The sequence below is a fragment of the Lissotriton vulgaris genome, chromosome 9 (genome assembly GCF_964263255.1).
Source record: "Lissotriton vulgaris chromosome 9, aLisVul1.2, whole genome shotgun sequence".
In the NCBI taxonomy this organism is placed as follows: Eukaryota; Metazoa; Chordata; class Amphibia; order Caudata; family Salamandridae; genus Lissotriton; species Lissotriton vulgaris.
Window position 1 is genome coordinate 1,081,984,257 of NC_141697.1, and position 13,905 is coordinate 1,081,998,161.

Consider the following 13,905-nt stretch of genomic DNA (forward strand, 5'->3'; position numbering starts at 1 on the left):
GTCAAGGTGGAAGCTAATGTCTCCCAGCAGGGTTTAGTTGCTGGATGTGATGGCATGCAGGGAGATGATGTCGGTGATGGAGTTGGCGAATGGTCCATGGGGTCCAGGGGGTTGGCAGATGAGGGCTCCCTGGAGGGTAGTGGAAGGGCTGGCCAGTTTCTTGAAGTGAACGTGTTCCATCAGTGAGTGTGCTCAGGCAGAGGGTGGATTTGTGGATGATGGTGAATCCCTCTCCCTAGTGGGTGGGGCAGTCCTCCTGGAGATCTTGTATCCTTGGGGAATGGAAATGGGAATGGCAGTGGCGATGTCCGGTCCCGAGGTGGTGTTGGTCCAGGTTTCGGTGAAGAATGCCAGATCCAGGGTGGTGCTGTCGAGGAGGTCCCAGATTTCGATGGTGTGTTTATGGAGAGATCGGACATTGAGGAGGATTCATTGCAGGGTCTTCAGTTCAGGTGTGTTCTTGTAGACAGTTTGTGCTGGGCCGTTGTTCCTGGTGGTACTGTAGGTGTGCCAGCAGCGGTGACAGTTGAAAGGTCCGTGGTTGTTGATTGGTGATGCTAGCTTGCAGTTGTTGTTGCGGGCTGGGTTGAGTGTGTGGAGTGCCACTGGGTCATAGCGCTGGCAGTGCAGAGATCCAGGGTTCCTGGTGCTGGTCGCAGTCGAGTTGAAAACAGACGCAGACAAGTTTGCCTTTGGCACGCCAGCGGAGCACTCGCTGTGCGCAGCTGCCATTAAGTGAGGGTCACCGAGGGCTGGACACCTGGGAGGAGGGAGCAGAGAGGGGAGCCGGAACTTGATGGTGGCGCCGGAGGGAGTGGCAGCGGAAGCAGCAGCGGTGGAAAAAACAGGGGAAAGGAGGCCCAAAGGACAAGGAAAAGTGAAATAAAGAGAAAAAGTGCAAAAAGAATAAAGGGTGAAATGGAGAGGAAAGCAGAGAAAAAGTGATGAAAAGAGGAGTGAAGAAACTAGAGGGTGACACAGAGCAGAAGGAGAGGATGAAAGGTAGTAGAAAGCAGAAAGTGGAGCGGAGCGAGAGAAGGGCTCAGAGGACCACTGGACCACCCAGGATGAGGTGCATGTATAACCTGCAGGTGGAGGAGGGCTTCGAACACCAGGAGTGCAGGGGCTCACAGAGGGCCTCACTTAATGGTGGAGCTGCGAGGGTGGGAGAGCATTTTCACTGACAGTGAGTCAGTGGTCTTGCTCGCCTGTCCCCGCAGCGGCCGCCATTAAGTAGGGGACAGGAGGGCTGGCCAGCTGGGAGGTGGGAACAGGGAGGGGAACTGGAATGGCTCGTTGCACAGGGAAAGGGGCTGCGGGGGGCAGCAGCAGCGGAAAAAACAGGGAAAGGAGGCAAAAAGAGTGAGGAAAAGTGAAATAAAGAGAAAAAGTGCAAAAATAATAAAGGGTGAAACAGAGCAGAAAGCAGAGAAAAAGTGATGAAAAGACTGAAGGGTGAAGATGCAAGAAGGTGACATGGAGCAGAAAGAGAGGATGAAAGGGGCAGAAAGCAGAAAGCAGAGTGAGAGAGGGGTCAGAGGTCCACTGGACCAATAGCGATGAGGCACAGGTATAATTTTCAGGTGGAGGAGGGCCTCGAACACCAGCACTATGGGAGTGCAGGGGCTCGAAGAGGGCCTCACTTAATGGTGGAGCTGCAAAGGTGGGAGAGCAGTTTCACTGACACTGAGTCAGTGCTCTTGCTCGCCTGTCCCCACAGCAGCCGCCAATATGTAGGGGTCGGGGAGTGCTGAACAGCTGGTAGGCGTTAGCGTGGAGGGGAACTCGAACGGGCTGGTCACTCTGGGGGGAGGGGCCATGGGGCAGCAGCGGTGGGAAAAACGGGGGAAAGGAGGCCAAAAGAGCGAGGAGAAGTGAAATAACGAGAAAAAGTGCAATAAGAATACAGGGTTAAACGGAGCAGAAAGCAGAGAAAAGGTGATGAAAAGACTGAAGGGTGAAGAAGCTAGAGGGTGACACAGAGCAGAAGGAGAGGCTCAAATGGGGCAGAAAGCAGAAAGCGGAGCCAGAGAAGGGGTCAGAGGTCCCCTGGACCACCAGGAATGAGTCACAGGTATAACCTGCGGGTGGAGGAGGGCCTCGAACACTTCAAGACTTCAAGTTTAAGATATGATCTGAACGATTCTGATGATGAGTTGTTAGAGGCCATTATGACCAAAAGACCTCCACCATATCAGTAATATTCAGGTGAAGTGACCCAAAGTGCTCCACAAATGGGAACTCCATTCACTCCACAGGTTATGAAAATAGCTAGAGTAGCACAAGAAAAAGAAATGGACATATTAAATAAGGCAAGAGTAGAGCAGATCCAGAAAATAAATTAATTAAGTCTAAATGCAGAAGCATTGACGGTATTGGTAACAATTGTTCCTTTTGTTCCAGTTGTTCCAATGTGTGGAGAAAAACAGAATATATCAAAAGAACAGACGTTGGCAGTTCCAATGAGTAGCATCAGTAGTGGAATGTTAGATCTTCTGGTTTGTGAGATGATAATAACAGAAACCCCAAGAAGAAGTATACAAATAGATCCAAGGAGAATAGGACCAAGAGTCATCCCAACGACAGGGAGTACAGCAAGTCCTTCACTAGAGGAATTAAATGATTGGATAAAGGGAATGCAAAAGAGAAAACCTTTTTCTAAATGTGAGCCAATTGAAAGTAGAATTGGAAGAGATGATTATTGGTACAATAAGTCCAGACAGACTAGGGACTTACCGAGATAAAGAGCTGTTGATTTTGTGTAAAAGGATTAGTTGGAGAGCGAGGAATCTTCATGAGAAAATAGCAGAGGCTGCCAGTGAATATGGAATAGACATAGAGAAGTTAAAGGTGTTACATAAATCATACAGATTGGCCTTTACTGAAAAAGGATTTGGAGAGTTTGAATGAGTCCGGGAAAAGATTACAAATAAAGGAGTAGATGAATGTTTTGAGAAAATGGGTAGATGTAGAATGGTAGAAAGGTAGATGAACGAAAAAGAAGAAGAAGCAGCTAGGAAAAGGAGCATCAATGTTTCCGTTGAGAGAGACTGAACAAGTTGAAAGGGCGTATCTGATGAGAAAATTTCCAGGTGGTGGATATGGTCACGTTCCCTCGACAAGACAATGATTTTCCCAGGTTAAGAGAGAAACCAGTTGAGTGGTACAAACAGTTAGAGAGGTTTATGAAAGTTTCCAAGGTTTTGTTAAAGGATTTAAAAGGTTTATATGAGATTGTTGTCCCAGCTGACTTATGGACAGAGTGTAAGATCACTGTCGATTGGCGAAAAGAGGAATATCCTAGAGATCCTAAAACAGGTGCACCATCAGACGAGGTAACGAAAAAGTATAATCAGTTCATCACATTTTTTAAAGGAAAAATTTCCCCTAGGAAACAGATTGGGTTAAGAGAGACAGGACGACCCAAGAAACAAAAGAGTCAGTACATGCCTACTATGAAAGGTTGTTGCAGGTATTTAAACAGTACAGCAGATTTAAGAATATTGGAGACAAAGATATAGGACATTTTGTGTATCATTTGGTGTTTGGATTGAAACTGGAAATCTATATCTATACTAATATAATAAAGAGAGAGCCCAAACTTTGAGGCGGGTAATCTCAGGAACCACAGCACCAATCACAACAACCAATACAGCGTTGCAAAGGGCAGTTGCAGCAGAAGGACATAGGCTATGCAGAGGCCCACCATATATATTTAAAAGGTAAAAGAACCGTGCCAGCAAAGTAGTCCCTTCTGGGTGTGTCTGTGTTGTGCTGTGGGCGTGTGCTGGGGGCGGGACAAACGCTGGGGGCGTGTGGTACATTCCGCCCTTCATGCCATGTCTCATATCGTGTGCTGTGGGCGTGTGCTGGGGGCGTGGGCGTGTGCGGGGCGCAGGAAATTGGAAAACAAAAAGCGAGCGTTGTGCCCAATATTTCATTTTTTTTTTCTTTCCAGGTTCTGTACATTCAAGCTCCGGGTGTGCTTGTCCCGCGCTCCCAGTGACATGCACCTGCTTTACTGTATGGAGGTCAGGCATGGCTCTATTTCCAAGGGCCGGAAGGAGCGCAAACAGGGGCCATTGTGCAGGGAATGTAATCTTGCCTTAACTTCCGGTGACGCCTGAAGCGCACACTGGAGATTTTCCCCTTCTGTTGCCCACAGGCCTTGCGCCACGCACATCCGGACACAAGGCCTGCCGCCACGGATATAGCAATAAATGTGCTATCCCTCCCCCGGGAACATGTGATGATGTTCCGCAAACCAACATCCCGCATACCATCACTCCGCAATTTTTATAACGCGGGACTATTTCTCCGCAAAGACATCATTTCTAAAACTTTTACAATGCATATGACTTTATCACGCATGCCATTATAACGCAAATGCATGTGTGGTAAAGTCATATACATTGTAAAAGTATATTATTAAAACATCAAATATATGTTTGTATATATGTGTATTTATATATATATATTAGCAGCCCGTCCCGACGTTGTCCGGGTATGAATTGCTGCCGGCCAGTAGTATATTGTTTTGTAGGATTTTGTTTTGATAGCATTTCTTATCTTTGACAGGCCTGTGAAACGCTCCGATTCACAGTGCACTGCTGATGCACTTAAGAGTGCGCGTTCAGTAGTGTGTGAACTTGAGTTTCCCTACTTTATTTTTCCTTGCAATATTATATAGCGCGAACTCGACAACATGGCATGAGCACAATTTACATTACAGACGAACACATTCATTTGTGGTAGGCACGGGGAGACAAACCGATTTGCCGGGAATCACATGATGTTGACCTGATGCCGAGATTCGAACGTAGCTCCCCAGCTCTAAAGTTTGCAATTCTAGAACTTGTGTCGGGAGGTGTGAAAAAAAAGTGTATGTCGGTGCTGGCCATCAATGAGAGAGACCTGTGAATTTTTCAAATGGGTGGTGAAAAAATATGAGTATGTTGCTGGAGATGTGGGCCGCCGTGCCACCAATGTACTTACCGGGGGAGGGTAAACATCCATTATTCCGCAACTTTCTTTCCGCATACCATCACTCCGCATACTATCATTAGGAAAGTACCATGACTCCGCAATGCCATTATAACGCAAGGCATTACATTTTATATGCTTTTACCACGCATACATTTATAGCGAAATTCGTTGTAAATGCATGAATGGTAAAAGCATGTTTTTTTAATGTTTGGATAAGGTAAGTATGGGTATAGGGGTTTATGTTTTTGGGTACTGAGATATATGTTTTGAAGTGTTTGGGTATTTTAAGGTTTCAGATATACTTTTGGGTTATGGGGTACAGGGGAAGTTTTAGGGTTTCGGGATAGGTGTGGGTTTTGGGGTACAGGGGTATTTTTACGGTTCAGGGCTAGGTTTGGGTTTTGGGGTATAGGGGTATTTTTAGGGTTCAGGGGTAGGTTTGGGTTTTGGGGTACAGGGGTATTTTTAGGGTTCAGGGCTAGGTTTGGGTTTTTGGGTACAGGGGTATTTTAGGGTTCAGGGGTAGGTTTGGGTTTTGGGGTACAGGGTTATTTTTAGGGTACAGGGCTAGGTTTGGGTTTTGGGGTACAGGGGTATTTTAAGGGTTCAGGGCTAGGTTTGGGTTTTGGGGTACAGGGGTATTTTAGGGTTCAGGGGTAGGTTTGGGTTTTGGAGTACAGGGATATTTTTAGGGTTCAGGGCTAGTTTTGGGTTTTGGGGTACAGGGGTATTTTTAGGGTTCAGGGGTAGGTTTTGGTTTTGAGGTACAGGGGTATTCATAGGGTTCAGGGCCAGGTTTGGGTATTTGGGGTACAGAGGTATTTTTGGGGTTTAGGGATAGGCTTGTGTTTTGGGGTACAGGGTATATTTATAGGGTTAAGATGGGTTACTGTTTGAGGGTGTTGGGGTATTTTAAGGAATTCTGAACCTACCCCTCTCGGGAGATACTATTGAAGCTGTAGGAGTCTTGAATAAGCATACAAGAACCACAGTCACTAATCCAATAGAAGTTCATATTGGGAGTTTCACAGACATGCATTGTTTCGTGGTATGTGACTCAAGTCCAGTAAATCTCTTGGGAATATGAGGATGTTACATTTATGATGACATTAGCAAAGCAAGGGACGGAAGTGGGTGAGTTGTTTTCACTTCTCACAGAAAATAATTTGCCCGAAGAATTAAAAAGTACAGTAAGGTCGGATGTATGGGATGTAAAGGAAAGGAAATTGGTCTAATGACAAATGTAGATATGATTCAGGTTACAGTGAAAGTAGGTGCCATATATCCAAACACAACTCAGTACAAAATGAGTCCAGAAGTAATTTCATGAGTCCCTCCTGTGATTGACCAAATGATTGAACAAGAAAGAAATTATGAAAGAAAAATTGAGCAGGTTGTGTAATTCGCTTCTTGTAGGTATTAAGAAGCCTAGTGGAAAATACAGAATAGTGCAGGATTTGTGAAAAATAAATGAGATTGTAGTGCCCGCCTGCCCAGTAGTGCCAAATCCAGCAGTGATCTTGTATCAGATTCCTTTTTCTTTTTTTATTGAAATAATCCACAGCACATACAAAAAAAATAAGCATCTGATATCACATCATATTGTAAAAAACTTTTAAAAGTTTCAACCCATCATATGATCGATGAAGGGGCTCCAGATATATTTACCAAATGCACGCTTTTTAACCCCTTTGGCAGCATAAAGGCTGTATTCCAAGTTAAACACATTAAAAAACCTGGCCCTCCTAATCTCAAAAGTTGTTGCTTCTTGATGTAACCACATAGATGATATACACAGCTGAGCCACCGCTGTTGCAATGAAAATAAGATAGCGGAATTTATACACAGGTACCCCCGGCCGTAGGTCTTCCCCAGTTCCTAAGAGCATCATAGAGGTAAAAATCTTTATCTCCACCCCTGTTATTTCTGAGAGGAACTTTTCAATATGTTCGACCAGATGTAATACTTTTCTACATGAATAATAAATATGCACAATATCAGCAGCATCCGCTCCACATTCAAAACATTCCCCATCATTAACCCCACCCCACTTCAGCATTTTTGCAGGGGTATGATACAGATTAAATGCAGTCTTATAATGTTGTGGTTTTAAATTGGCAGAGATTAACATTTTCCCTGCTATGTTAATTGAATGTGCGACAGACCCATCCTGCTCTCCCAACCGTTTTTCCCAGTTAAGATCATGCATATCAAGATCATCCATTCTAGTCTCCAACAACAAGTTATACAATATCCCAATCTTACCATGGTGCCTAAAACCTTCTATCAATTTATGCAATTTACTCATAATTTGCTGTTTACATAAAAAATCATGAATTTGTAGGAATTTAAAAAATCGCTTTTTAGGCAAATGAAACTTGTCCACCAATATTGAATCGGAGGAGCATAAACCCCCTTCATCATAGAAATCCCCCACTAGTCAAATACCTTTTAATCTCCAATTATTCCCCACCTGATCCCAAAGAATCACAGGTAATATTGTAGTCGCTGAGGTGGGGGTGTAGTATGACACACTTTTAATCTGGAGGCTTTTCGGTACTGCCTTCCATACCTTGAAGGTGACCCAGGGGGCCCATACAAATCTAGCACATATTGACTGCAATTGTTGTAGCTGCACACATGACAATTCTAATGGAACTGCCCTAAAATAGTAAAGGACCTTGGGTAATATGTTCATTTTGAGAACGTTACATGTTACAACCAGTAAAAGATGTAAGCATTTCCATCTCTCCAGCGCTTGCCTTGTATTAGTTGTAATAGCTGCCAGTTAACTTCAACCAATTCCTTCAGACACACCCGGATCTTGATTCCTAAATATATCACTTATTTACCAATTCTAGGCTTCTTACCAGCCCCTTGATTTGTGTAGATAATCTGGGTTTTGGCAGCATTCAGTTTGTAACCTGAAATGGAGCCAAACAAATGCGCTAGGTGTTCCATTTCTGGTATGGCTGCGACGGGGTCAGGTGTTACTACCGCTATGTTGTCAGCATATGCGACGACACAGAAACGATCTTGCTCTATAATTACAGGTTTGATCCCAGTAATTCTCTCCAGCATATTTAGAAAAGGATTGATATACAGGGCAAATAAAAGTGGAGAGCAGAAACAACCCTGCCTAGTCCCTCTAGAAATGCGCACAAGGTCTGATTTAAGACCTATTGCACATATCTTGGCCATGGGAACTCGATATAAAACTCAAACAGCTTCGATATATACAGGGACAAACCCCATCTTTTGTAAAACTCCCCATAAAAAATCCCATGCAACATGATCGAAGGCCTTTTCGGCATCTAGAAGAATCAACCCAAATTCACTGCCTTGTACCTTCGCTATGTCGAGTAGAGTCACAACCTTACTGATATGATTAATAGTCTCCCTATTGGGTATATTTCCATTTTGTCTTTAGGACACTAGCGTAGTAGTGATTTTGGCCAACCAATTTGCTAAAAGTTTGGCGTATTTCTTCCCATCGCAATTGACTAAGGATCTCGGTCGATAAGACCCTGGGAGATATGACGATGTATCCTACTTCTTGAATACAACTATGTTTGCTTGATCCCAAGATCCCGGGGCTGACCCACTTTGTGCGGCTTGAAACATTGCTAGCATATCCAATTTTAGGTCCTGAAAGAAAGTCTTATAGACCACCGAGGGTAGCCTATCAGGCCCGGCAGCCTTGCCATTAGCAATACTAACAATGGTCTCTTCTAATTCCTGTGCATTAATTGGACTATCTAAAAGATCTCCTTCTTCCTGTCCCAGTTGCTTGAAGACTAGATTGTGCAATCCTATCTCCACAGTCTGTCCCCCTACCTTACTTCTGTATATAGCTCTTCATAGAAGCTATGAAATACTCTTAAAATTTCCTTGGGCCGTGGAACAAAATACCCTGTGAATTTTTCATACCCTCAATTCTTTGTGAGGCTTCTTTTGAACGAAGTCTTTGCGCTAGACAGCGCTCCGTGGCTTCACCATATTCATTCAGTCTTACTTATATAACTGGTATTTAATAGCGTTATCCTTACTCCATTGCAAATTAACTTTGGCTTTATATCGAGCAACATTGTATTGTAGTTGTCTGATGTCGCCATCTGCCAAAATCCCATGGGCTAACCTTTCTTTAGCTGTTTCAAGATTAAGATATAGTTCTTGGGCTGCTAACTTTACTTGACTCTCTTTATGCAGTCCATAGCTCAGAGCTTCCCCCTAAAACCTGATTTGAGGGCATCCCAAATAAAACCCGTATGTTGTAGAGTTGCGATTATTTTCCAGGAACTCCTTAATGCAACCTTTCATATGATCTATAAACATGGTATCTATAAGGGGCTTGATGTTGAATGTAAAAACTCTCAGAGCCTTATGGCTACCTAGAGCTGGGATATCCAGAACTACTGGCTAATGATGAGAGGTAATCCTAGGAAAGGCCTGAATATTGGCTCCTTTAAGTAGTGCTGGTGATACAAAAAAGTATTCAAGGTGGCCAAGATGGCGACCTGAACAGTCGCAGGTCTGCGTGGCTCCCTGCCCTGATTCCCCTTTAGCACCCATAAACGTAGCATATTGCCCCCAGCACGCTACCTTTCGGGGGCCCTGCTGTTCGCTACCTCCTCAAGCACCCCCGACGCTACTGTTGGGCCAGCGACGTCGCCGGGAAGCCGGGGAACCCGACGGTGGACTTTGCCCGGGTGAGGCCTTGACCCGGAGAAACGAGTGACCCGGGCGGCACCAAAATCGAGGCCCCGGGCTGGGCCTGAACGGACCAGCCAGAGGGGTGCTGGACGGAGCGAGACCGCGTCGGGAGATGCAGCGCACCCTCCCTTGGCCCCTGGACGCAGGGAGTGAGCGAGGGGCGGACCTGGTGCGCTGAGCCCCCGCGGTCGGCCATCAAAGGCGCTGGAGGCACGAAAATCGAGGGCCCGGTCTGGGCCTATGCGGCGGAGATCCGACGGGCTGCGAGGGGAGTTGGCCCACAGACAGCAGTCGCCTGACACCAGCGGCGTCAGACAGGAAGAGGAAAGTCTCCAGTGGCCCGCGGAGCCCCCGGCGGTGAATGACTAGGCAGGCCGGGGGTTCACGCATCGGGGGTCCGATCGGGGCCTGGCGGGCAGGCATACACTGGGCTGGTGTGGGGCTGAATCCCCCTGAGACGCCTGGGGCAGCCCCGAGGTGGAGACCTAGGCGGGAGTCGTGGACCCCCCGGTGAGGGGCACCTGAGGCGAATTGCCGGAGGCCTGGTCGAGGCCTGGGGAGCCGGCAACCCGGGGTCCTACCTGCAAGAGCGAGGCCGGCCCAACTGCAGGTCCCAGCGCAGTCCCCAGCGAACCCGGGGAGGCAGGAATCAAGCCCGGTGCAGAGCGGCTGGAGGAGGGTATCTTGCATGCCATACATAGCGGGGCCACAGTGTGCCGGGAGCAACACAAAGGGCTTCACACGAAGGCATGAAGCAGCCCTGGGCCTGGACCGGAGAGACCTAGGTCGCACCCCACTTCCGCGGAGGGAGCTCCCTCCTGGCAGCCCCACGAAGGCAGCTGCGGATCGAGACCTAGTGACCCCCCGAGACCAGAGGCACTCCTGGAACACGCGGGAGTGAGGAGCAGAGGGGCGGCTGGATCCCCTGGCCAAGCGGGGCTGACCACAAAGCCCTGAAGTCACGGTGCCGGACGAACACCCGAGCCACCGAGGGGCCGCAGCCACCACATCGCGACAAATCGGTTCTGGACCCCCAGGCCCGGCCTTGGCAGAGAGCCCTACGACAAGCGGATACCAGACAACGTGCAACAGGACACGCACAGGGCCAAGTGGCGAAGGCCCGAGACAGTGGCGGAGCCCCGGGGCCGGAGGCAGACAGCGTAGCCCTAGCGGGGAGACGCAAAGGGCATTCGGACGACAGGGAGCGAAGGCGATAGGCCCGGACACAGAGGAACCAAAGGCTGCGAATCCAAGACCAGGCGAGACAGCGTGGGTGAGGACTGCAGTGGGCATGCCTCGAGATCGGCGGCGTCCATCCCCGCAGCAACCACACTAGTGACCAAGTCCCGATAGGCCCTTCCTGGCGGCCTGGTGACTGGCTGGAGTGCAGTATCGCAGGTGCGGCCGCAGAAGTGGGACGCAACACGTATCATCGCCATGGCGAATGCTAACATCAGGGGGGGCCCCTCCATCACTGATCTCCTGGTGAAACAGCCGCCTAAATTGGACAAATCCAAAGCAACATCGCCGTCATCCACGCCAGCCGCCAACAAGGGGGCGGCCCAGGAGGAGGCCCCTGTCACGAGGTCCTTTCTGGAATCCCTGTTCGGCACACTGCGGGAAGACTTCCAAACCCTCAAACAGGAACTGGTGAGCGAACAGCGGGAGCTGCACAAGGACTTGGATGGACTAGGGGAGAGAGTGGCAACAATGGAGGATTCCAACCACGTCCGCTGTGAAGAGCTGGTGCATCTCCAACAAGAAGTCCTGCGACTACGCAATCAGCATATGGACCTCCAAGCCCATAACGAGGACCTGGAGAACCGCTCCCGGCGGAACAACATAAGGGTCCGCGGAGTGCCATCGAAAGCGGAAGGGAATAGTGTCACCATGTACCTCCAAGATATGTTCCGGGAAATCCTCAAGGAGCCCATGGACTTCCCCATCCGCATTGACCGGGCGCATCGAGTAGGTCTGCCACGCTGTGCTCCGGCCCCACTTCCCGACATACTAGCTTTCCTCCCGGACTTTCTGCTCAAAGAGAGGATCCTCAGAGAGGCGCGCCAGTCCCAGCCTCTCCGGTTCAGAGAAGCAACAGTGGAGCTTTTTCAGGACCTCTCTGTGATAACACTCCAAAAGAGGAGAGAATTCAGGATTGTCACCACATTCCTGAGGGACAAAGGGGTGTCCTATTCTTGGGGCCACCCATTTAGGCTCATCTTTCGATGGGACGGAGCCCTTCACCAGATGCGCTCCCTCCAGGACACATGCGATCTGCTGGGGATTGAGCTACCGGACCAAGAACACGGCGACGACACTAACACGGAGTCGTCAGAAGAAACTCAGTCACAACCCCTGGCTGGCAGAAAGTCAAACTACGGTGACAACCCAAGTCGCGTGTGCGCCCAGACCAGACGACAATTGCCAGGGAGCACGCTGCAGCAGTCCAGGAGGTGGCGAAGGACACCTCAGGGCCTTCTTGAGACAGTCACAGGGGGGCATGCATTGGCAATCACCACTAGGAGGGGGAGGGGTAGGGGGCCACGAGGGTCGCTAATGCCACATTTTCCCGTCTCTTTTTGACTCCACCGGTTTAGGTCTAACCGGATTTTGGTTACACTACAGGTCCACTCTACATTTGACCGACCTGGGACTATGACTTTTGCTTGGGTTTCTTTGGTTGGGGTTGGGGGTGGGGGAGGTGGGTGGGTTTTGGACTGGGAGGGAGAGGCACAGTTGGGGTTGCCGGGAGGGGTTCTTTTTTGAGGTTCGGGGTTCAGGTCGGGTGGGGGGAGGGACCTCCTTGTCCACTAGTACTGAGAGGAACATTTTTTCCCTTTTTCCCTTTTTTACTACTGCGCTGACAAGGCACACGCATAGCACACCTGCCCTTGATACATGCCCGGGATGACTCAACCCTTGAAAGTTCTTTCACTCAATGTAAGAGGGCTTAATAACCCGAACAAGCGTAGGGCAATTCTCTCTTTCCTGAGAAATTCGCGGGCTGACATCTGCCTTCTGCAGGAGACACACCTGATGCCCAAAGACCAACATAGGCTTAAATCCCGCTTCTTCCCGGAGCAGTTCTTCTCATCGGCATCCAAGAAAGTGGCGGGAGTGGCGATCCTGGCGGCGAGGACCTTTAGGGGACGGGTGTTGCAAAAAGAAGCGGAGATTAAGGGCAGACTGTTGGTCCATCGCTTTCTAGTGGCGGGACAGGCGTTGTTGATTGGCTCAGCATACGCACCCAATGAAGGTCAGGAGAGATACCTACACACAGCGCTAGAAGCGGCCACAACCAACATACACCCACACTTGCTGATTGGGGGAGATCTAAACCTGGTATTTCATAACACGGCGGACCGCTCTAATCAGCGCTCCGGTCAGGTCGGGGCGCTTTCCCCAGAGGGACACACACATCTAGCAGATCTAGGCCTGGTTGACCTGTGGAGACTCTCCCATCCTCGAGCTACAGCCTACACACACTATTCAGCAGCCCGCAAATCATATGCGCGACTAGACTATTTCCTATGCTCTACCCAACTGGCGGCGCGCGCGAGGGACGTCGAAATCCTCCCAGCCTCATTGTCAGATCACTCCCCAGTGGTGGCGTCCTTCCTGGTACCAGACACTCCCAACCCGCAGCGACACTGGCGCCTGCGTATTGGCCTATTGCAAAACCCTGCCACAGTCGAGAAAATAGTGGCAGCCATCCGTCACTTCTTGGCTCACAATGCCAATGATGACACCTCCAAAGCCACTCAGTGGGCCGCGCTGAAGGCTGTCCTGCGGGGCGAATTTATCTCGGTGGCTGCGGCCAACAATAAGGAGCGCGCACAGAAGAGGGCCGAGCTCACGCCAAGGTTGGCAGAGCTAGAGCAGATGCATCAACGCACGGGAGCGGCCAGGTCCTGGCGCCAACTGTGCACGGAGAGAAAGATGCTAGCGGCCTTAGATCAGGATGTAGCAGAGTTTGCAGCCCTGCGCCTGAAACATGCCTTCTATACCGGGCGGGGACCGATGCGGGAAATTGCTGGCCAGTAAGCTGAGAGAGCAACACCAGAGGCAACACATTCGGGTCATTCAACCTAGCTCGGGGGAACCGGTCACTGAGGATGCAGCCATAGCGGCGGAGTTCGGTAACTTCTATGCCGACCTGTATGATGCAGACTCTCTAGACCTCCAAGCGGGTAGCGATTATCTAGA